This window comes from Octopus bimaculoides, chromosome 15, assembly GCF_046866305.1.
Source record: "Octopus bimaculoides isolate indiv1 chromosome 15, ASM4686630v1, whole genome shotgun sequence".
In the NCBI taxonomy this organism is placed as follows: Eukaryota; Metazoa; Mollusca; class Cephalopoda; order Octopoda; family Octopodidae; genus Octopus; species Octopus bimaculoides.
The window spans coordinates 25,031,501-25,058,046 of NC_142942.1; the positions used below are offsets into that span (position 1 = coordinate 25,031,501).

General features: G+C 34.3%; 1 long non-coding RNA gene across 1 annotated transcript in view; it reads right to left on the reverse strand.

The window, feature by feature from the left end:
• Window positions 1-4,897: 4,897 nt before the first annotated feature.
• The window catches only part of LOC106878779 (uncharacterized), a 42,025-nt gene continuing 20,376 nt past the window's right edge, over window positions 4,898-26,546 (reverse strand). Inside the window, exon 3 of the long non-coding RNA XR_001410548.3 lies at window positions 4,898-5,306. This is a non-coding gene — a long non-coding RNA (uncharacterized LOC106878779). The remainder of the gene's footprint in view (window positions 5,307-26,546) is intronic.

Sequence of the window (26,546 nt, forward strand, 5' to 3'; positions counted from 1 at the left end):
TTTATCAGTATTTTCTATCAATTTATACAAGTGGCACCTGGCCAATAGCAAAGCCGGCTAGAGATATTGATATGGAAATAAAAATCAATACTGTAAGTAAATTAAAAATATGCCTTATATTTTATCAGATCCTAAAATGCTGTGTGGTACACTATGAATTATTTCAACTTCATTGTCAGCTCGTTATGTTATGCAAATTAAACTAACCAGTTTCGAAGAGTTTTGATTTACATACATTAAAAACAGTTGCAAGTTATTAATCTCCTGGTGAAGATGTAAGAAGACCGGAAACTAGACGAATCGGTCCCATCTTTTCTGCCCACGGTGGGATAAAGCCTATAGTGTAGCCACTCTCTTTTCAATGTGAATCTAAAATTGCATGTTTATGGAAAATGTGTACCTTACATTTCAAGTTAAACCACACATACACATACATACTCACGCACACGCTTACGTGCACACACATTATTACATGTAAGCATACATAATGCATATCGCTGACCAAACCATTCAATTTTTTTCTCCGTGTTTTTCTCCTTGTTTTTCTCCTTATTTCTGTCTGTTGAAGAGCGTAGCTCGAAACGTTGAAGACTTTCTGTATTCCCGAGCGTTAAACTAATACATCCTTTTGTTGTTTACACCACCTGTCCTCGTCTGTTGTTGTTTTTTCGTTTAATTCTACCATATATATATACACGCGCATACGCACACATACGCGCGTGCGCGAGTGACTGGACAAGCGAAAGAAAGTGGTATTCAATACGTTCTTATTCCTGTACAGAGTCGAACTGCTGTGGCGTCTACAATTTGTAGGACATTCAACATAAATAACTCCATAAATTCAGTGACTTCAGCCCCATCATAGGTCTCCATAATACGCTGAGTAGTGGGTCGCCTTTTTTTTTCTAGACAGTAGAAATCATCGTAAAACAAGTTGTTTCTCCCTCCTCAAATGTTCGTACATCGCCAATTATTGACTATACGCTTGGATGGACAAACAAAGAAAGTAGCACTCAACATATTTAGTCGGAGTTGTACGTATTTAGTAAGAGGCTCCATATTACTTAAAGTTTCGTGGACACAGAACACGTCTACATCGTCAGCTGTATAGAGGCAGATAGTGAAGAATGTAAAAGAAGTTAAAAGATGTGTTCTAAGTGAGAATATTTGGACTTTCAAAGGCCAATTCAGGTCACATAAGTATGCAAGCTAACCAGCTCCAATCCTTTCATTATATGCTCCACGTGGTAAAGTAGACAGAATATCAGCATCAAGTAGTAGGTTTTCTGTGGTGTTTGATATTTCATCAGCAACAATTATCATGTAAAGAGATAACCACTAGGAGATCCTTCCTGTATATAAAACCACACTCACGCCATCAAATGGTATCACGAAACACTATATAGGCATAACAACCAATGATTTCAAGGAACAAATTACATAACACACATTCTTTTTGGTATAGGGACAGGGAAAACTCTACCTTTCTGTTCTACTTTATCTGGATGTATTATTCTATTTGGTAAACATGATTTTAATAGAATTTAATGTGTGGTGTGTAATATGATGAATCAATAATTCACCTGCAGAGTATACGGTAAGAATTATTTTTATCATTAAAATTCCATTTGGTCGTTTCTATCTTCTACAAGAAACGGCAGGTGTACTTATAGCAACATTTCATACTAGCATCTGTAAAAATTATATGATTACAGTTACCTGCAATCATGTAATTATATTATTCAATATAATTATATTATTCAATAAAGAAGATTATAAAGGTAAATCAGGTGTGGGGTAGGAGTTAGAAGAATAAACAAAACATGATTATTTTGAACAAAAATCACCTTACCTTATCTTTCTTACCTCCATGACTTTTTTATCGTCATTTTTATTCAGCATTACTTTTAGTTATTACGCGCAATTTATATGATTTCGTAAAATGGCATTCATTCACATTTAATGTAGGGAGCTCCCCATCCTAACCAAAATTCAATTAATTAAATTTATACCCGTGATAATTCTTTCCAAGAAAGGCAAGGGAAACAAGCCCGGGATTCGAGTTTATTAAAAATTGAATGGATGCATGCAGTGGGGAATGCCAGTGATTATTAGTAAGGTAACAACTCCAGCTATGTTTCCGTTTTGTATTTATACTTCAGCAATAACTTTTAAACTTTTCTCCGCCTTAATGACCAATGAAAATTGATATAGTCTTTACCTTCCCTTTCATTCATTTCAAAGGTTAGCTGTTGATGTTGTTATACGTTACTGACCTTTTTTCCCCTTGCTTATCACCTTGTAACACAATCGTGGATTTACACTTGAGGTGTTAAAAACCTCAGCACATTCGATTTCTTTATTCTCTCTACCATGACTTCTTATGCCAAAGTAGATGTTTTCTTTTTGCTACCCCAAGCTATTGCTGAGATGATCAATACATTCTTATATATTTTAACATAATCTTTCGTAATAGCTGTTGCGGTCTTTCCATAATTTACACATATTTTATGTCACTTCTATCTCTTTTTACTTTCTTATAATGTTTATTCGTGCATGTGAGTGACAATAATTTTCCCAGAATCTGATTTACAGATTAATTATTTGTAGCTTATTATTTTTATCAAAAGTGTTAAAATCTCCACTGTAGTTTGTCTATATACTGCTTAACTTTGGTTCATTTACGGTCTCTTGTTTAGATTCCATTAAATTTTCATCTATGTACCGTTCAATTTTTTCCCACTATTATGTTTTTATAGTATAAATTTTACTTCTCGCATTACAGCTTCTGATTATTTTTCAAAAGATTAATATTATTTTATTATCTCTAACTTTTCTTTGCTTTCCTTATCGATTTGTACTTTTTCATTGTTTGTTTCACTAACTTCTGTTTCTTTATTTGTTTTTCACACTCCAGTAGGCGCAAAGACGTTTCACTTCGCAATCAAGAGGTCCTCAGTTAGGATCCATTTTATTGCATCTTGGGAAAACGTCATTTTCTATAACTTCGTAAATGAAACTGAGTTGACGGAAATTCTATAGAAACACGCTAGATGAATTGCACCTATAATTCAAAAAGTACAACCTTGATTTATACTATATCATGTTAATTCTACCTGAAAATTACATTAAGGATATACGGTGCCTGCGGAACACTCATCCACTAACACGTTGATTCAGGAGAGATAATTTAGCTGATCGAATAACCAAATACTCATCATTGATTGACAGAGTTTCACTGCCACCACCACCAATTTGTAGTGGGCGCGGTTTATACGAATAGTTAAAAAATCCGCTTTGCAATCTTGAGGTCCCTGGTTCAAAACCATTGCGTGGCATTTTGAGCAGATGCCATTTTCTATATCCTCAGTAGGCCTATACTTTATGAGAGAAAATGGATGAACTGAAACTGTTGGAAGGCTCTTAGGGTGGATTGTACTTGTATTTCAAAAAGTACAGTATTGTCATATATTGTGTCACGCAGATTCTGACTGACCAATACGTTAAGTGTGCAAGTCTGTGGAATGATCAACTACTTACACATTATTTCAGGAGCAGATAATCCAGTTGATCGAACAACTGAATTTTCATCATCGAGACATGCTACTATCACATACTTGTAACACATTTGATTTCAGTTTTCCTTATCTTTAAGGAAAACAGTTAATTCTCTGTAAAACAACAAATTCTTTCATACTATTTTTAAAATATCCTAAGATCTACATTATGGAGCTGAACTAGGTTCAATATATTCCTTATAATGCGTATCTATTCTAAATGACAGTTCAAATCTTTTTCAGCCCTCTGAAAAATTAAAGAAATTACTGGCTCACTTCATTTCCGAAGCTAAAAAATGTTTTGCTTAAATTAAAAATTTAGGAAAAAAATTAGAAAACTAACGCTTGTTTATAACGAAATTATCAATATTGCATTTTTCAAGGCGCTCAAATGTTAATATGACTTGTCTAAAGCAATCATGCGCAAAGTGCGACATGTGGAACTTCTGAAATGCACCCCTGTCAAAAAGTTACCTTTAATTTTTTTTTAGTAATGTTGCCAACCTGGTGATGAGCCATATCTCACACGGCCAGCTTTCTCGAATGATATCTATGTCTGGTGTAAAGCTTCAATTATATATAGTTTTTTAAATTGCAGCACACCTAGATGTCCTTGTGACGCACCAGAAATCTTATTTATGTCAAACTCAAAAATTTTGTTTGTTTATCCAGCGTGAGGTATTCTCGATCTATTTATTTAAAGCTGTCTTTTCTTAATCCGGTGATTATTCGGATTAGATTGAATTAGACGTGAAAACATTTAACACAGAAAAAAATGTTATTAACCTAATTTTCTTAGCTAAATTCTTGGTGACTTTTCTTGATGTTTAATTTCTCTGCTTATATAATATTTATTCATTCTTTGTGTTCTTGTGAAAAATGTAAACTTCACAAGTTGCTATTTCCTTAAATGCTTTCATATATGAGAGGAATTGTTGCTATAAAGGCCACAATTTCCCATCCTATTACCTGCATCTAGTAATTGGTTCATTCTCCGATTGCTTTTGGATGCCTTATTCCAGTCTGGGACCATCTATACACCCAGGAATTACGATGCCTGATGACCGTCTGAAAGCGAACCGATCGAAATGCAGTGTAGATATAGTTATTGCAAACTATAAATTTCAAAGGTAATAGTTCAGAAAATTGTTCTTGACAACAATTTACTTTATAATCTTTATAATCTGGAGTCAATAAATTACTAACATGATTAAAATACTGTGATAATAGACGCTCACTTCAAAATCATTTATCTCATAGAAAAACCGCATCTGCAACAAGTACATTATTGAAAATGATATGAACTTTCATAAAGACAAATATAACTTTTATGCATCATTTATTGTTCGTCAAATACAAAATCATCAGTTATTACAATACTTAAAACATGTTTCGTAAAAGAAATAAAAATTCTCAGGTATACTTTGACGCTGCTACATCATCTTCACTAAAAAATGGGAATAGCAATTACGTTTCATTAAGTACAAGTTTTTTCTCTTTTTTACTTCTTTTTGAAAAAAATATGTATAGTTGTAGAAATCAAAATAATAGTTCGAGCTCCGGGAACTGGGGGAACAATATCTGCTTTCGAAACTTCATGATGGTATTTTGTTTCTGAGACCGATATACTTCAGTGGTTTCGATCCCTTTCTTCTCAGGATTAGTATAAAGTCAAAGCATACAGATAGAAGAACCTCTGAACAACGGTTAGTATAATATTCTCATGGCGCACCTGTATGAGGAAATGGCCTGCAAGCGAGATGATAAACCTGGTCAAGCGCTCACCTTTTAAGTGTTCAACAATATACATATAACCAGGAAGTAATGGTAAATAATAATATGACCCAGGATTCTTTCCATGCTGATCAAAACTAGCTACAGACCTTATTCAAGAGAAATCTTCGACTGTGTGTCATTTGCTAGCATTGTAGGTTAAAAGAACAATATGGAAATAAAGAAATGAGATGCGTAATTTAATCAAATATTCCGTCTATGAATGTTGTTCCTTTTGCCAACACTATTGGCAACACTGCCCTATACATTAGAAACAGCAAAATAATGAAAAATATAGTAACAACCAATATAATTCCCTCTTACTACCAATCTCTCTCTCTCTCTCTCTCTTTCTCTTTCTCTTTCTCTCTTTCTCTCACTCTCTCTTTCTCTCACTCTCTCTCTCTCTCACTCTCTCTCTCTCTCTCTTTTTCTCATCCAATCTCATTTGTTTCTTTCATTCTATGTGTAAATATGTTTAAACATATGTATTTATGTATGTTTGCATGTGTGTGTGTATATTTTAATCAAGAATTGTATGCATAAAGACCGCGCGCGCGCGAATAGAACTATGAGATCCGGAAATGTAATAATGTAACTTTCCTTGCCATGAATAAATTATGTGTGTGTGTGTGTATACACACACACGCGCGCACACACACAAACACACACACACATATATATCATATATGTACACACATATATATCATATATGTGTGCATGTATATATTATATATGTGCATATATGTGTGTGTGTATACATGTATCTACGCATGCATATATATGTATGCATGTATGTATGAATGAATATATGTATTTATACATTAGTAATTAAAGTTAACTACAATGCCTTAACTTTCAGTTTTATGTTGACAAAGCTAATAATGAGATTGATTAACAGCATGAAACAAAGTTATGGCACAGTAGATATCTTTATAATAGATCGAATATTGTTTAGTTTGTTTGTGAAATAACTTGAAAACTATGTGTGTACACTGTGTACATTCCTTTTTCTGTGTTGTTGATAGCCTTAACCATGCATTTTTTCCCTATCGTTGTGTTTCTCAGTTCCATTAGCTAAGGCTCAACTGCTTTTGTATCTCGTTCCCACTACAGTAATACTCCGACAATCGCGGGTGTTACGTTCCAAACTCCACCACCCGTGATAGATGAAAATCCGCGAAGTAGAAACAGAACTGTACTGTATATTTTTTTACTATTTTTATAATTTGTATATATTTTATTATAAATGCAAAACAACACCACGGAAGAATCGACGTATGCTTAAATAATAAACCGTGATAGGTGAACCGCGATATAGCGAGGGATTACTGTATATCGTTGCCTAACAACGGTATTCAATGGTTATTGGCATAACTAGGGTAGTTACAGCTGGTTTGTCGATATTACTATAATCCTTTGTGAGATAGATGATACGAGCTTAATTTTCAATTACGTTTTTCGTTTGTAAAGTTTACTATGTGTTTTTATTGTGTGCACTCATTTCTGATATGTATGTATGTATGTATGTATGTATGTATGTATGTATGTATGTATGTATCAGGTTGGAACAGTCTCGTGTGTAACAAGCCGAAACCGCAACGACGATCTGGAACTCCACTGACGATAGAAAGCTCCGAATGACCCGTCCTTGTTTTTTCCTGTCCTTTGTTGTATCGTCTAACTGTCATATATAGGTATATAAAAGCGTGTATGTATGTGTATACATACTTTAATAATTGATCATTCATCTACTTTTCAGTTCTTTTTTTCTTTTATCTAAGACATTAAAAATAATAAAGGGAGCCAGACTAAGCTTTGAACAGAGGAAATGTACCCTAAAATGCTACTGGGAGTTTGAAGTGCAGCCGAGGGAGTTCTAAGCAGATCCACCTTCGCGACCTACCAACACTCGCGTTACAATTAAGTTGAAACATAGAATTGTTCAGACAGTCCACAAGAAACGTTCTGGAAGACAGTAGATATCGACAGGTCTCAAACAGCATGAAAGGATTCTAGAAACATATTTACAGACTTCAAGAATCTCAAAAATCTGTGCGGCATGCAGGTCATGAGATAGGAATTTCAAAATCAAGCGTTGATCACATTTTTTTAAAGTGCTGTCATTGGAACAAGAGCTCTCCGTGCCCTCGATGAGGATTATCCTGATCCAAGAGTAGAGTTTTGTGAGTGGTAATTGGCAAGATGTACCCATCATTCTGGAAATGAAAATCCACATCGTCAATGTCCTCTTGAATGCTTGCCTTCACGGAGAGTTAGCAATAAGTTCAAGTAAACAGGACCAGTGACAGTATCGTAAAAATGGTTCAGTTAATCCACTTTCTGACAATGATTACTTGGAGTAGTGAAGCTACATTTAAATTAAGTGCGTCAGTTAACCGTCTCAGTTGCACCTGACAATCTGCATATTACAGAGGAACGTCGTGTTAATTTATTTGAAGTTACATGGTACGGCTTATCATCAAAGGATAAACTCAGTGGTTCTCAACCGAGTCCATATTATCCTTAGGTGTCCATAATACACAAAATATTTTAATCTTTTTCCTAATAATATTTAATTATAAAAATATAATAGGATTTTTTAAAAAACACTAAATGGCTATGAGGGTCCAATAGAGCAAAATAAGAATCAAAGAGATACACAAACAAAAAAAATAAGAGAACTTATGGATTGACTGAAACATTGTTTTTACGATACTGTCACTGGTCCTGTTTACTTGAACTTATTGCTAACTCTCTGTGAAGACAAGCATTCAAGAGGACATTGACGATGTGGATTTTCATTTCCAGAATGATGGAGTACCCCACTCCACACTACTACAGTAATGTAAGGATCTAACCAAATGAGATTTTGCCAAATATGGGGATTGGACGAAGCGGTTCAATAGAATACTCTTTCTCCGTCGGACCTCATACTATTAGACATTTTTTTTCTTTGATGGGGATTCCAGTTGACAGCTACTAAACAAGAATTCTTGATATTTGCGATTCTATAGCTTCGCGTTATCAATAATGCTTGAACTAGAACAGTTTGAAAACAGGCGTTCATAAAAAAATTAAATTCTGCCAGTAGATTCTATTAGATTTTGAACATGAAACGTATTTTAATAAACACTGACTTTATAGCCATTCAATACGTGTATACGTATATTTCTGGCGTGGGGTTGGACACATCCTGCAGGTATACGTGAGCGTGTGTATATATTATGTGTCTATGTGTCTGAAAGTGTGTGTGTATGCGTGCAGATATAATTTCACGCAAAAAGATTCGGTTTGAACTTGCAAAATTGTCCATTTGAATGAAAATTGTGGGGAAATGAATTGTTAAAGTTCATTTTATTATACAACTATATCAGGTCACTTTCTTAATACGTTCAGAGTTCTCTTCTCCAAACTTTTCAACTTACCCGCAGTTCACTTATTCTCAAATATAAATTGTCTGTCACAATAATGAATCTAGTTTTGTCACCGATTTGCTTAGGGGAAAATATTGATAAAAGAAAAAACAAGCAACAAACAATATTTGAAAAAATCTCATTTATTGGTTTTCTCATTTTGTTGGAAGCTTATCATAAAAAAAAAGTATTTACCTCGGAGATATTTAATTTGCTTATAACAGCATTTCTTTGGCTTTCAATATGTTAGGTCTTTGAAATAGGTAGTATCCAATAACTAACTGTTCCGATGTTTCAACACATACTTTAAATAACCAGCACAATTCATATCCAACATTTGTCATAAATATTAATTGTAGAGGAATTCGTTTCAAGTTGCACATTTGTAGTAAGTCTCAGAAAGATACCAGTTTAACTCTTACTTCATGTAGTCGAATTGTAAGACAGTGTAAGGGACGACCGTGCGAACTCAAAAAGGAGAAATGGTGACGAACGGAAAAAACAGGACTCCTTTTATTTAAACGTGTCACACGGTCGAACATACAAATATATATCAAATGATGATATACATGATATGTTATGCGACGATAACATAGATGACCAGTAATGAAAGACCACAACCGTATTAGATGAATAACAGAGATATTTATTGTAGCGTTAAAGATGTATGTCTGTGTGAGAGTGTGAATGCGACATATAATAACATAATCAAAGACAGGCCGTCATACAAAGAAAAGTATGTATGGTGAGTGATACATGTGTGTGAGTGTTTACAGCAGATAGAAAGAGAGTCAATAACACGTGGACAATTATACCAGTCCTTGGGTACACAATAATATGAATCTGTATGTGAAGTGAGTTGGCTGAGTTTGGCAGAGCTGATCACTAGTTGTGATGTCGTGGCATCGATGCCGGGCCGTGATTCTTGTTATACAGATGTTCGTCACTGGCTGAGAATTTCTTGTCTGTTTAAGAACTCTTGTCTGTTTATTTACCGTGGTGAAGCTGAGTCACCTAACAGAATCGAAGAGAGAGATGTGCCGCGGTAATTTGGTTTGGTGTACATAGTAAGTCGTGTTGACGCTGGTGGTGTAGAGGCTGTTTGGTAGTAATCGTGTTGGTCATGACGATGATGCTGGATAGTAGTCGTAGACTCTTGTTGCTGATGTGGCGACGGCGGAGGTCATCGTGGCTGGACGAAGCTTCTGAAGTGGTCGCTGGCTGCTGCTGCTGTCGTGTGGTACACGGAACAGTTCTCAAAGAGAAACTGGACCGAGACCAATTTGGTTGCCGAGTTAAAGCTATTTATAACAAACTATGGGCTCCCGATGGCTTCAGAATTTTACTCTATCACGTGACCTTATTAGGGGCCGTGATTGGTCAGTTTGCGTTCTGGCGGGAACGGTTCGAAGAAGTTGCCGATTCGAATAATAATCAGTCACGTGATGACAAGGAATGGGTTCTCTACTACGCTCGCATTTATTTATATTTAAATGAGAAGATTGTATGTAATGGCGATAGTAGTTTTGTATCTAATGGCGGGAGGTAGTTTCACTACAACAGTACCACGAAACCATTCTAGAGAGTATTACTTTAATACATTTTCATGAACCTACGTTAAAGATTATCTACGTTCACAGTATGCCACTATCAGTTGGACAAAGCGACAGATAGGGAGAGAGTGAGAGAGAGAGAGAGAGAGAGAGAGAGAGAGAGAGAGAGAGAGAGAGAGAGAGAGAGAGAGAGAGAAGATTTATGTTTCTATTTCACAAAAGAAAAAATATTAAGATAGAAAATACAATTGATTTTAAGCTTTTATCTCCATCACTACGAACACAACTGTCTCCGGACCCTCTCTCATCAACAAACATTTTTTCTTTCTTTTTTTTTTTTGTTGGTGTTTTCACAACATTGATTGGAGGCAATGAATATTTTCAATTGGTTGCCATAACGCTGTTTATCATTGATGACAAGACAAAGAATTTGCCGAACTCGTAGATAATTCCTAACCTTGTAATCAAGAACATAACTAAAAACCGAAATGACTTAGCAAGCTCATTATGTATTATAAGCATATATAAGGCAGCGAGCTGCAAAATCGTTAGCACTCTGGACGAACTGCCTAGCGGTATTTCGCCCGTCTTTACGTTCTGAGTTCAAATTCCACTGAGGTCCACTTTGCCTTTCATCCTTTCGGAGTCGATGAAATAAGTATCAATTATGCACTGGGGTCGATGTAACGACTATCCCCTCCCCCAAATTTTCAGGCCTTGTACCTACAGTAGAAAAGATTATTAAGTATATAATTATCTTTGAGAATAATATATTTTATACCTTTCATTGTTTAGGGCGAATTGTTGATGCAAAAGCTGTTTATTGATTTTTTTTTAAAATCCCATTTCAGTATCATCTTTTCATTAGAAGTTTATAGTAATAAATCTATAATTTTATGTATGAGAATATATTCCGTGAAGCTTCAATAGTAATTAGATATGTCAATGCCACCATGGTAGTTCCATATATTCCTTCATTATTGATTTTGTTACGCTCACATTAGTTTATAAAGTTTATAGAAGAATGTAAATTTGTGAATTCTATCAGATTGTGTGACATTCACACCTTTCTCACTGGGTATTCCATACTGAATCAAATAAAAACGCTATAGCTAGGAATGGAAGCTAGATCCTTGATTTAGTTTAGCACGAGCTTGTCTATTTAATGTGGCCCTTGCTTTTCATGTTCGCTATTATCGCTTCACATTGACTGCCGTACAAAGACGTTAGTGCACTTCGTTATTGATTTCTGTTTTAACTGAGTGAGAAGTGGGGCAATTGAGTGTATTTATCTTTCAATACTTCATTGGTACTGGTTTTATCGACTCCCAGGAATGACAAGCAAAAGTTATTTCGGATTCATTCAACTCGAAACGTAGGGAACACAATTAAACACCACAAGGCATTAAGAAGCAAAAGAGAACAGATGAAAATCAAACTTTAGTGTTTTAAATTCCGTATATTAACTGCTGATGTGGACTTACACTGGGACAATACGAACACCAAATCTTCACAGAAATACGATATTGTGAAGGAATGTTTGTTCATAAACAATTTTAGAAACGGTTTCTATTATATTTTCCTCAAAATATTATTATTTCAAGCAAGGCAGCAAGCTAGCAGGAAGTTAAAGCGGCGAAAAAATGCTTTGTGATAGTTCTACAGACTAATGACATTCTTAGTTCAAATGCCATCAAGGTCTATTTTACCTATCATTCTTTCGGAGTCGATAAAGTATACACTAGCCAAGTACTGGTAGCGCTATAAATTGACTTGCTCCGTCCCCTAAAAAATGTTGCACTTGTATCAAAACTTGAAGCCACAATTGTTCCAAACTAAACTACCTTTGTGATAGTCATATTTTATCTTGAGCTCTGAAGAATGTTCAAGTCGTAAATATTTTAAAATCTAAGTGAAAAATCCTGAAGAAATGCAAACCGTACTTCAATAGCAGCAAGGAGTGCTTCACGATTTTAGTATAATACCTTATAAGTATTTCCTCCCATGTTCTATATACTCTGGGCACGCATTAAAGCCCTTTTCGGGGCTACTTTATTTGAATTCTTACTATCGGGTAACTAATTGCATGTTATTACATAACTGACTTCACAATTTGGGTATTCATAACCTGTTGGCAATTCCTAAAAACAAGATCCTGTGGAAGACAGTTCAGTATTCTCTGTAAATGCACAAGCAGCGTTTTAAGGGCTACATACTTTATATTGTTGTTATTGGATTAGCGAAACAATTATGAGAACGGAACCAAGAGATAAGCCCCGATTTCCTGGGAATTACCGGGTACGTCAGGTAGTAATACATATACAGCAAAAAAAAAAAAAATAATAAGCCTTAGGGCTGCAAGACAAGACAAAAATAGGTAACGCGAAGGAGAAATGAAGACTGTCCTAAAGGACTATAAACATGGTAGGGGTACCACTATCACATGATCCATGACTTCCTAAAGCGGTGTCATTCTTTTTCGCGTTGCCTTCGACCGGACTGGTCACGATGTTCTGAGCTCCTCGCTTCTCTTAATTTCCTCTCTCTCTCTCTCTCCCTCTCTCTCTCTGGTTCTTACTCTCGCTCTCCCCCCTCTCTCTCTCTGTCTTTCTCTGTTACCCTTCTCTTACTATCATGTGATCTGTGACGGCCTAAGACGGTGTGATTCTTTTTTGCGTTGTCTTCGACCGGACTGGTCACGATTTTCTGAGCTCCTCACTCCACCCTTCCCATGTTAATGGTCCTTTTGGATAGTTTTCATTTCTCCTTCGCGTTATTCATTTTTGTCTTGTCTTGCAACCCTAAGCCTTTTTTTTTTTTTGCTGTGTATGTATCATTATAATTGTTGTTTTCGCATGACGCTAAGCCTTTATTATGTTTATTGTTTTCTCCCTCGTCCATTCACCAACGGTCTCGTTTTGTTATGTTTTGGTCCCATTCCCGGCAAGTTTCTTGCCGGTGCCTCCAGAGTGGAAGTGATATTATCGATAATGGCCGAAATTGCGCTTGACCTTCTGGCCGATAAATGAAGAGGAGTTGGTGACTTTCTGTGTTTTCTGTTCGTCTGTGTATTTAGTATATGTTCGTATGTGTTACATACTCCCCTATTATCAGAAAATCGTGAATATATATATATATATATGTATATAAATCTACGTGTGTGTTATTTATGTGTGTGTGTTTGTGTTTGTCCTCCCCGCATCACCACTTGAATACCGGTATTTGCTGTTATTTGGAGTTATGGTGTGGGTTTTGTTATCCGAAACAGCCTGCTTCGGACACTGACAAAGCAACCTCTCAGAATCAATGAACGACTTATGAGACTGAGGTTTATACTCTAAAGAAATCAACATGCCACCATCATCAATGCTTATTCTCCAACTTTGGACGCTGAAGATGACGTGAAGAGAAAATTCTATGCTCAGTTCGATGAAGTACTCATTTCCACTCCAAAAGAAGACAAGACTGTACTACTTGGCAACTTAAATGCCAGAGTCGGGAAAGATCAGAGACTCTGAACCAGAGCCATCGAAAAAGAAGGAATTGGCAGGGCCAGCGCCAACGGGACACTTTTTCTCATTAAGTGTTATTATTAATACCTTATTTCGCCAGAAAACATGTACAAAGCTTTATCCACGCTCATTAACATCTACGCTCAAAACACTGACAGCTGATTGACTCTGTGTGTGTGTTTGTGTGTGTGTGTGTATGTGTGTGTGTGTGTGTGTGTGTGTGCGTGTGCGCGCGCGAGAGAGAGAAAGAGAGAGAGAGAGAGAAATAAGTGAGGGAAAGAGAGAGACTTCTAAACGTTGAAATAGTAAGATCCCTCCAAACCTTATTCTGACCTTCACTGAACTCATCATCTTTCTTTTCAACGGAAGAACTTGCGTAATTGCCACACGGAAATTTTTCCTGACCTTTTCTTTGTTTCCCATCCACATGGAAATACAGTCATTCCTAACTGCCAACCAACTTGCTAGAATTAAGTTACAATATTTTTTATCCTCCTATTTTTTACCACTAACTATCCAATATTACTACTAAATTGATTCATAATATACCATAACAGTCTGAACTTTTACTTTATGTTTTCATATTCTCTTTTAAAGCTTTATAAACTTTAATATGTTTTATATCGAGAACATTTTTATCTTAGTTTTACAAATTCACAGCTTTTCAGCTTCCATCGAAGCATGATACTCGGTTAATTCATACAGGTGTAACACTTCCCTATAAATTTCTAATTTTGTGCTGATATAAGAAATCAACAGAAGACCAATATCTATAGAATATTGATTAATATTAGGGCGATAGAAGGCGACAGCTGGCAGAATCGTTAGCACGACGGTCAAAATGCTTAGCGAGATTTTGTCTGCCTTCAAGTTCTGGCTTCAAATGCCGCTGGGCTCTACTTTGTCTTTCATCCTTTCGGAATCGATAAAATAAGTACCAGCTGATCACTGGGATAGATTCAATCAACTTAGCCCTTCCTCTGAAATTGCTGGCATTGTACCAAAATTTGAAACCAATATTAGGTCGATCGGAAATCAGTGAAACATTTGCGTTCTGGTCAGAAGGCCTCACAATATTTACTTGAGATGCGTAATTTTTGTACAAATCCTGTCTAGGTCGACCTTTTATTTTATCTCGCTGGATTGCAGTATATCACTGTTAGAAATATATGTGGATTCAGTTAGTTATGTTCTTCCTCAACAAGGCATGTTTATTTCTATTTGCTCAACTTTGAAACCAATAAGTAGTCAATATTCAAATACATACCGCATTAATTTCATAAAGATAGATTGCTTCTGTTGTACGTTGAAAGACTGAAGGCTTGAAAGAACAATGCTACTAACTACATAAAAATATTCAATTAGAATAAACGAACGTTTTAAGTATTTCTGTTTTTAATGTGAAATACAGTGTGGAGCCGGAAGTAAGGCTGACGCCAAGATATTGAGCACTTTTGGCCAGTCCTAGAATATATGCCTCCTTTCCCTATCGATACAATGTGTGCTTCCTTCTTCCAGCCCTAGAATGAGTGCCCCTTTTATTTCAAGCTCTACGTTACGCGTCCCTTTAAGAATTTTTTTTCTACAAATTCCTCGAGAATTCACCCTCTTGACACCAGCTGAAAAATACAGTTGAACACAAAAAATCTATGTCACAGAATAATCTGTCAGCGCGCAAAATTTGAAATGGCTCACAACAAACCATGCGACAGGTCATAACACCAAACAATCCTCTCATCTCGCTCCACCCCAACTCTATCCTTCGTCATTCTCCGTTCAGAAAGTGACTTCCGGTTTTCTCTTTATCATTGAGATTTAGTACTTTTTGGAAGATTATGATATTTTGTTTAAGTTAAGAACTTGTGACGCCCCACCCCTCCCCGCCGAGATTTTAGTGCCCTAAAGTGATCACTTAGTTGGCCTGGCGAATAGTGTACATTTATCTGCACTGAACAGCTATCGTTTTCCTTTCCCAACCATTTTTAACGGAATCGTATTTTAATATCGTTATTGATTCTTGTTCAATATAGAATATCTACTTTGGTTCTTAAAGAGACGAAATCATGGCTGTTTAGTTCTTCGTAAGTTTACTTTATCTTCATCTAAGGAGGCCAGTGTTGAAATGGCAAGAAAATATGCAGCAGTAATATACTGTTAGAATAAATTGTTCTGTATCATCTTTGCTTCTTATATAAGTGTATTCATAAGTTTCTAATAAGAGAAACTGTGTATTTTCTGCAACATGAACCTAGCAACTGGGCATGAGTATTAAAAATAATTACTACACTAAACAAGACTTATAGTTTTAATAAATGTATGATTCTAAAGCGGAATAAAACTGCTTCTCGGCACCACAGTGTCAGAGTGACTCAGAAGTTTCGAACCTTTTCACGTTCTTGGCCACCCATTGTCGCTTTGTTACCGTAAAGAAAGAAACTGTTTGTCTAAGCATAAGGATAGTTTGGCAAACAAATCTTTTAATATTCTTAATATTTATACTATTAGTAATGTCTGAACCGTTCTCTACTAATATGGGAATTATGACACATTTTCTATGTGGCAATGGATCGTTTTTATCACGGTGTCACTGTGAAGTGTTAAATGAACTTTGAAAGTTTGAGCAGCACATTGACATTCATACCTGCAACGTAGGTTGTCATACCAAATATGTTGATATATCTAACCTAAATTAGTACGGTAACAAAATAACAACAACAACAATAATAATAATAATAATAATAATAATAATAATAATAATAATAATAATAATAATAATCCTTTCTACAATAGGCACAAAGCCTGATATTTGTGGGGAGGGGACTACTCGATTACATCAACCCCAGTGTTTCATTGGTACTTAATTTATCGACTCCAAAGGACGAAAGGCAAAGTCAACCTCGGCGGAATTTGAACTCAGAACGTAAAGACGAACCAAATGCCGCTAAGCATTTCGTCCAGCGCGCTAACGATTGTGCCAGCTCTTCGCCTCAATAATAATAATAATAATAATAATAATAATAATAATAATACATTACCATAAAGTCAGCTTCCGTCTTCAGGGTGGAAAGATTGGCAACTCACCAATCTGTTTATATACTGGTTGCATATCCTTGACATTTTGCACACTCCATCTGCCAACATTACAACTATTACGTAACCCTGATCCCCCAGAAGCAGCTGTCAGACCTGATATCTGATACCCTCTTCCGCTAGTTTTCTGTGATCTTTTTTACTCCATGTAAATTTGTTCTGTAAATATATTAACATCTATACTCCTATACACGAGTGTTCATCTGAATATTTTCACTTTTTGTTTCTCACTCTCTCTATATATATCTTTATATATATATATATATATATTTACATGTATGTATGCATGCATGTATGTATGCATGTATGCATTTTTTATTTAGCAAACTCAAGCGTGTTTATTTGCTTGGTTATCTCCATATCCGCTTACCTGGCTTCCTCTTATAGCTACTCTTTACCCCGCGGAATAGTCCTCGATAAAGATTTTGGGGTGTAAACTCAAATCATTTGAGCTCTGCTACGTGTTTTCTATATTGAACACCTGTGTGTGTGTGTGTGTGTGTGTGTGTGTGTGTGTGTGTGTGTGTGTGTGTGTGTGTGTGTGTGTGTGTGTGTGTGTGTGTGTGTGTTTTGTCTGTGTTTCATTAATATATATAATCAAAATTCAGCCGGCATAATAATTTATTAACAATAAGCAGTTCCTTAATAGGAGAGTATTGTAGTTCGCTTGAAGCATCGTTTATTGTTTGTAAAGAATAAAATATTTTGAATGACGCAACAATGCATTTGTATTATAGTGCATTGTTGTGTCATTCAAAATATTTTATTCTTTAGTTCCTTAATAATTTTTGATTATCAATTCATTAATAAAATATAGTATACAATTCATTTACAATATTCAGTCATTTTTATTAAACAATTTTTAATCAAATATTACAATCAACAGTTCATAATTATTTTTAAAAAGATGTTTAGTTATGCTCGTTAATGTTTTCACAACAGGTCAGGTTTTCTTTCTCCATCCATCTTCTTACCAAGTATCGAAGTCTGCAGGAGTTTGTGCAAGTTTTCATGGTTCAGTAGTCGACAGATACTTTTTAATTGTATAAAATCACAAGTCTTTTTTAGATTTTGTTCATGAAAGCGTTTAGTTCTGGCACTAAACTGACAGAACACTTCTCAATTATTCCCGAAGGAACTGAAATATAACTTTATGTGGTACTTGTTTTCTTCTATATCCACGATTCTCAACCATTTTGTTTTATCTAGGGCCCCCCTTTGATTAATATTTTATTCTGGTGGACCCCCATTGCCATTCGATGTTTAAAAACCAATTTCATGGAGACTGTTTTGTTTATCATACATCTCCTTGGTGTAGGCTGAACTACGTAAAACGTCAGAGAGAGAAACCTGTTTCCTGTAATAAATACATCAAAGGCAAAAGATTTTCATGGACCCATAAAATACTATTGTGGACGCAATGTTGCTTGTGTGGAATCCCAAAAATCTTACATGGGCCCCGGTTGAGAAATATTGCTCTAGATGAAGTGAAGTAGTAATTGCTAAGAGTCTGTTTTTAACATTATGTTGCTTTGGTGGCAAGTTAAGAGTTCTTTATATTTTATGGGGCTGACCAATCGTGAAAGACTATGTTATAAACAATTTCAGATCACGAAGGAATACCTATATTGTTTGGTTAGCCATTCTATATTCTAAATTCAAATACAGCAACGATAATCTTCATGTTTCATTTTCATCTGGAGTCTATTAAAATAACTATACATCTCTTACAAATTTAAGGCCATGAGCCAACGTAAAAGAAAAAAAAATCAATATTTTACGTGTAATGTCTTATAGATTGTCCATTAACAACATTTAATTATAAGTTGATAATCAGTGTAAACACAAGATATCCATTAATCACAATGTCTGTAAGTGCTGTAAGGGGTCGCAAATTCATTTCGATTATCTGCTGGTTAAAGTTCATTTTATTATAGAGGGACATGAACGTCACAATACACGCTTCCCTTTCTAACACATAAAACTTTTATGTTTAGGTAAAAGGAGACCAAGATTATTTAACCAATGATCCGTTAACGCAATTACATTATCACTTTAATGTTATTTAGACAGCTGCAATCTGACATATTCAGTTAATTAGCAATAATCAATCATTTATTAAGTCTTTCCAAAAAACATCTTTTTTAAAATAAGCCCCAGCCGAGGGACGGAAACCAGTCAAAAAGTAATCAATATTTCACTATTAAAGGCAGAGAGCTAGCAGAATCGTTAGCACGCCGTACGAATTGTTTAGCAGCCAAACTTCACGTTCTGAGTTCAGATTCTCCCGAGGTCCACTTTCGGGGTCGATAAAATAAGTACCAGTTGAGTACTGGAGTCGATGCAATCGACTTACCCCTCCCCAAAATTGCCTGCTCTGGGCCAAAATTTGAAATCAATATTTTACTATTAAGACTTAACCGCTTTGTTCATCAACAGTATTTAATAAACAGCCAATGAATTTCGACTGTATATAAATATATCATAAAGATATTAAATATGTCTACATATCGATCCGTGAATACTATTAAATTGACATTTAACTATTGACAAAAGGTAATTAATGGCTTTATTAACGATAGTTATTGACTATTTACAAATGGCTTAACAACTTTAGACTCTTCGCTGCGTTAAAAATTCATGTCTCTAGGTTCAAAGCTGGATTTCTGCATCTTCATGTCTTTGTGTATCCATGTTCGTAATATGCTAAATGAATGTTTGCATGTTTTGTCTCTTAAATTGTTGTCTCGTGAAGCAACTTTCTCAAGATGAATTAAAGTAAGGCAACTTTTAAGCGACTCAGATAAATGATAATTGAGAAAATACATAGTTACTTCCCTTGCATCATGTTTACTATATATTAACTTTTGTATGTGTATGAGTAGCAGTGCGGTATATGTTTATCTTTGATCTTTTTTGTGGTTCAGTCATTGGACTGCGGTCATGCTGGAGCACCACGTTGAAAGGTTCTACCGGAAAGGATCGACCCCAGAACTTATTCATTTTGTTATAAACTGCTACTTATTCTGTCGCTTACTTTGACCAAACCGCTATGTTACAGGGACGTAAACAGACCAGCATCGGTTGTCGAGAGGTAGTGGTAGGGAAAACACAAGCACAAAGACGCGCGCGCGTGTATTAATACGACGGGCTTCTTTCAATTTCCGTTTTCCAAATCCACTCACACGGCTTTAGTCGGCCCAGGGCTCTAGTAGAAGACACTTGCCCAACGTACTACACAGTGGGACTGAACGGGTACCATGTAGTTAGGAATCAAACTTCTTATCACACAGTCATATATGCGGGTCTGTCTGTGTATGTACGTATGTATGTATCTATCTATGTTTGTATGTATGACTTAGTAGTTAGGTTATTGCACTCACGATTTCGAGATCATGGGTCAATTCCCACGCCGGGCGTTGCATTGTGTTCTTCAACAAAACACTTCATTTCACGTTGCTCTACAATCATTTTGACCTCCGATATGTGTCACCCAGTTGCACCTGTACAGGTAATGTCGATTTGAGTCTACACAAATATTCGATCACTATAAACAAATCATCTGTGTGGTTGTTCGGTAATAATTTGTCGAACCCTCACACGTCGTTTAACGACGGGTAAGTCCATTATATATATATATATATATATATATATATATATATATATATATATATATATATATATATATATGTATATATATATATATATATATATATATATATATATATATATATATATATATATATATATATATGTATGTATGTACACACACACACACACGCATACACACACACATACATATATAAATATATATATATAGTGTAGTATATTGCCACTTAAGTGTGGCTGACCCCTAGGGGTGGATGTTACAGGACACAGTCGTGTGTCGATAAGCCAGCTGGAGGAGATGTCCTCCTGGGGCTAAAAGCAACAGTAACATCCACCCCTAGGGGTCAGCCACACTTAAGTGGCAATATACTACACTTTATCGTGCAGTTACTGTTAATACTTCATTTAGAGAATTAACATTGCTTATATATATATACATATATATATATAGGCGTAGGAGTGGCTGTGTGGTAAGTAGCTTGCTTACCAACCACATGGTTCCGGGTTCAGTCCCACTGCGTGGCACCTTGGTCAAGTGTCTTCTACTGTAGCCTCGGGCTGACCAAAGCCTTGTGAGTGGATTTGGTAGACGGAAACTGAAAGAAGCCCGTCGTATATATGTATATATATATGTGTGTGTGTTTGTGCGTCTGTGTTCCCCCCCCCCCTCACCATCGCTTGACAACCGGTGCTGGTGTGTTTACGTCCCCGTAACTTAGCGGTTCGGCAAAAAGAGACCGATAGAATAAGTACTAGGCTTACAAAGAATAAGTCCTGGGGTCGATTTTCTCGACTAAAGGCGGTGCTCCAGCATGGCCACAGTCAAATGACTGAAACAAGTAAAAGAGAAAAAGAGAAAGATATATATATATATATATGAGAGAGAGAGAGAGAGAGAGAGAGAGAGAGAGAGAGAGAGAGAGAGAGAGAGAGAAAGGGAGAGAGAAAGAGAAGAAAAAGAAAATGGAGATTGGGAAGCTAATTGTTTATTATTAACAACAAATCAAACGTCATCTCTTACAGCTGTTTCAATTAAAACCCACTGAATTAATTAAATATTAAATTCATATGCCCTGAACGTAGTATGTTCAGAGTGGAAAAAATACCCTTGGATGTTTTAAATATGTGTTTATGGATTCATGATATCAAACTGAATGATGCTGTTTATGGTTTGTATTTTTATGTGTTCGGTTGAGGGGTTTGCAGGTTAGTTGGAAATAAGATAGAGTAGGTAAATAGAATTAGAGTATTAAATAAATAAACAAAATAGAGATAGTAGAGGAAATTTGAATTTAAATAAGGTAAGAATGTAATATACGTTTATAACGTATAAATAAAGTTAAGAAAATTTGTATATATACAAGTACACACGCATAAATACATTTATCAATACGTTCATATATATATACACAGAGACACTCTTATACACTTACACACACATATACATCCACATGCACACACATATCAACGCACACGTATATACGCACATATGCACATATATGTATATACGCGAATACATTAATACGTATGCACATTGACACACACATCAATATGTGCGCACGCGCGTATAAAATTAAGAAGTCAATAAAAGAAAATTTTTTAAATGGTTGGTTCATTTTATTTGTATTACAATTGGAAAAATAATGCAAATTAAAAGATTAAAAGATATACCCATAAGAACAAGTATAAAGGAACCGCATCAATAAAACAACCCAAAAATATCCCAAAAGAAATTCTACATACGTTTCAATCTAACAATATTTTTGAATCATCAATAATTGTAACTTTTAAAGATGTAATAAGCGATATATTGTTAGATCTCTTCAGGAAAAATAAGTATATTTTAGTCTTGAGTTACAAATTGACTTATTCGAGGACTATATTTAGGAATTTTCAGATGTAAACAAACTAGTTTGAAAGACGCAGAGTTCATGTGATTAGAAATTTATCGTTTAAAATTTAGCTAGTATTGAATGTCAAAATGCTACTTAAAGCATCAAATTTATTTGAAAAAAGAAATATGTATCATATTTATATTTATAAAGGTTTATGTGAGGGGGGGTGATAGACGGATGTAGCTTATCGCGAGGGGTGTAATATACAAAAATTATATTGGGAAATGAAAATAAAGATTAGATGAATGACATTGCTGTTATTTAGGAATTAAATTAGTGAGGATATAATTTCTGGTGTTCGAAGAAAAAGTATTTTGTATTTAAAATATAAGGTATATAAAAATTATATAATACACATTTACGAAATGTTGCTAAATGCTAAAGAAATTAATAACGGTGTTACAGGATAAATTCCCTACGTCAAATTTTCAGTTACTAGTGATCCTCCTTTATTTCATATGTGTGTGTGTGTGTGTGTGTGTGTGTGTGTGTGTGTGTGTGTGTGTGTAATCATGTCATTCGATATTTTAAAAATAAAGAATAGCATGTGTTTCACTTTAGTAATATATCTATAAGTTAGATGGATAAAATAGATATCAATATGTAGGTGTAGTTTAAATTTTCATATTTATATATTGAAATATTAAAGATACCATTAGTCATAAAAATAAAAATAAAAATAAACGATAAAGCTTTCAAAATACATCATTTACGTAAAAAAGGAGTTGTATTTAAAAAATATAGAGATTTAGGGTTTATTTCATGTTAATTATATTTATATTATATTTAACAATGAAATAGATATATTTTTATATTGGTACTAAATATGGTTTATATAATGATTGTTATAACAAATAATGGTGCTATTATCTATTATTGTTATTTAAAATGTGGGTTATATGGGTGTTCTAAATATTAAAAAAATGAAGTAGTTGACTATAGAATATATTGCTAAAATCCAATATACAAGTTATTAATTATTTATCATATGAATGTATTTATATATATATATATACATACTAAGAACTAAGGTTAAATGGATAATATAGTTTGGGATGTTGTTGTAAAGTTTAGGTAGAAATTGGGCATAGGTGAGTTACAAGGAGTATAAGTAAGATAGGACTAACAATAGGTGTGATATTATGTATTAATGTGATTATGGGATTCAGTATAAAGATCAAAATAATATATATATATATATGGAATAAAAAAACCCAGAAAACTTATATGTTAATATTAAGGGTTAATACAAGGTTATAGGAATAAAAATAGTTGTTGTAACTATGCGCCTATAAAAAAGTAGTTGCTGAAAAATATGAGGATGGTACTAATTGATCCACTTAAATGTTAAAAACAAGATATATATATATATATATATATATATATATATATATATATATATATATATATGTATGTATGTATGTATGTATAATTCAAAGTAAGTTAGAGGTTGTGAATCCAACCAACTAAGGGATAGTATCTATCCAATATACTGCTGATTGAATACCTAATTAATACACAAGTTTTGGTTATTGCGTGGCAATTACCCTACTGAGTATAATAATTAGGTGAGGGTAATAAGTGGTTTTACCCTTAATTTATATGGCAAGAAGAAAATGGAGGGAATCCAGAGGTAGTATTCATCAGCTGTTAGACATTATATTATGTCTATTTATTTATTTTAAACAGTTGAGATAATATATAAATACATGTGCAAGGTATTAGTAATTTCTAGAATAGAGAAAGAAAAGCAGTTTCTTACAGCTGTTTCAGTCCAGAGGTCACAGTACCCTATATGTTATTTCCATCTTTTCAGTGTATTGTAGTAACCTGTAGATAAAATTATGGTACTTGGGTATGCCTCTAGGCTTCCTCTAATGAAGAAATCTTTAATAAACACAAGGGAAAATATAACATAGCACTAAAAGATGCGGGATATAAATGTAAAATTAAATATCTTTCCAGGAATATTAATCAACTATCGTAGCCAAGATAGAGCAACTACATTCAGCCCAAAAAATTTGGACGAATGTAACACTACCAAAGATAAATATAAATATAACAATAGAAATATAAGGAATACGATAAAGCTACCTATAAAAAATAATAACTACAACAACAACAACAACAACAACAACAACAACAATAATAATAATAATAATAATAATAATAATAATAATAATAATAATAATAATAATAGGAATAACAACAGAAACAAAACACATAATGTAAAAAATCCCTAATAAGAAAATTAATGAAATTGATACCCTGTGGTTGATCATCCCTTTCGCTATGCAAATTAAGAATAACATAGTAAAAACAATATCTAGATTAATTAACAAATACTTTACAAAAGAAAAAAAAACAAATATTGGGAGATAATTAATAACAAAACAGTAAGAATAGGATATAGTCTAACGCATAACCTAGCTACCATCATATCCTCAAATAACAATAGAAAACTAGAAACCTTCTATCTAAGTAGAAAAAATAACAAAAATAATACATACACAAGTTTTATTACTATCTATAAGTTTCCAAATAAATTTACTAAATTCTGTGCTGTTATGTTTATTAATATTTTGGAATGAGGCTTCATGGTTCGCGATACGATATTTCATGTAACAATTACTGCAAACTCAAAAACCTAGCATAGCAAGCCACAGCTGAATCTGAAGGTAAATATTTCTATTATGAAAATAATAAATGTCTATGTACACACATATATCCATATATATACACATGCTTATTCGTGTACATATACATTAGTAACCACATTTACACATCCTTAACATCTGAATACCTGTTGAGTACTTACATGATTCTCTCCCCTCCTATATATTTTTATAATACGACTGAACAAAATTAAGTATGCTTAATTGTGGATATAAGTGTACGATATATGTATGTATGTGTGCGTGTATATATATGTATATATATATATATATATATATATATATATATATATATATATATATATATATATATATATATATATATATGTATGTATGTATGTATGTATGCGTATGTATATGTATACATACATATATGCGTATGTGTCGGTGAGTGCTTGCGTGTGTGTATATGTGTGTGTGTGTGTGCGCGCGTGCGTGCCTATTCATATACACACTTTTTGCATTCTTTTAATTTATTTCCACTAAAATAATCCCCCTCTCCAATATTCACACACACGAAATAAAATACTTTCTTTCTCCTTACTCTTATGTATTCACACGTAATCGATTAATTAATTATTTGTGTATGTAAATACATATTTGAACGGGTATGTATATAGGTCTATATCTATGTACACATATATGCGTGTGTAAGATATGCGTGTGTAAGAAAAGACGCATACTTGTCTGTGTGTATATACATATATACCTGTGTGTATATACATATATACCTGCGCGCGTATGAGCACATACACGTGCGTGGGCTGATATACATGTGTGTGTGTGTGTGTGTTTATGCAAGTATGTATATGTATTCTTATGTGTGTAAATGTGCATGCATATATATATATATATATATATATGCATGTATGTGTATGTATGTATGTATATATGTATGTATGTGTATACCTATCTATGTGCACATATATGTATGTGTGTGTAGGTATATACGGGCAGATGCATACAAATATGAGTGTGAAAGAATATGTACATATATACCTGCGTAAAAACGCCATATCTGCTTTGTGCGTTTCTCTTGTGGGTTCCCAGAGGCACGTTTCTGGCTTTTTAGCCTACATCAATGGGAAATACTGAAGAGAGATAACCTTGGGCAGATTCTAAGCCGTAACTTTAACTAAAAAACAGTCAATATTAGTGACTGGGTTGCACTAGTGGACCGTCTGGTCGGAATAAACAAATAGTACTATCAGTGTCATGTAATAATTAGGAATAAACGAACTCTAGGTTAGTTAAAATATGTTTGTAACATATTTTGACTTCTAAAGGCAAATTCATTGCCGTTACCGTGCGACCAGGCGGTCCACTAGTAGAACTCAGTCACTGATGTTAACTGATTTTTAGTTGAGGTTACGGCTTAGAATCTACACAAAGTCTTTCTTCGGTATTTCCTATTGAGGAAGGGTAAAGAGTTAAATATGCGCGTCTGGATATCCGCTAGAGGAAGC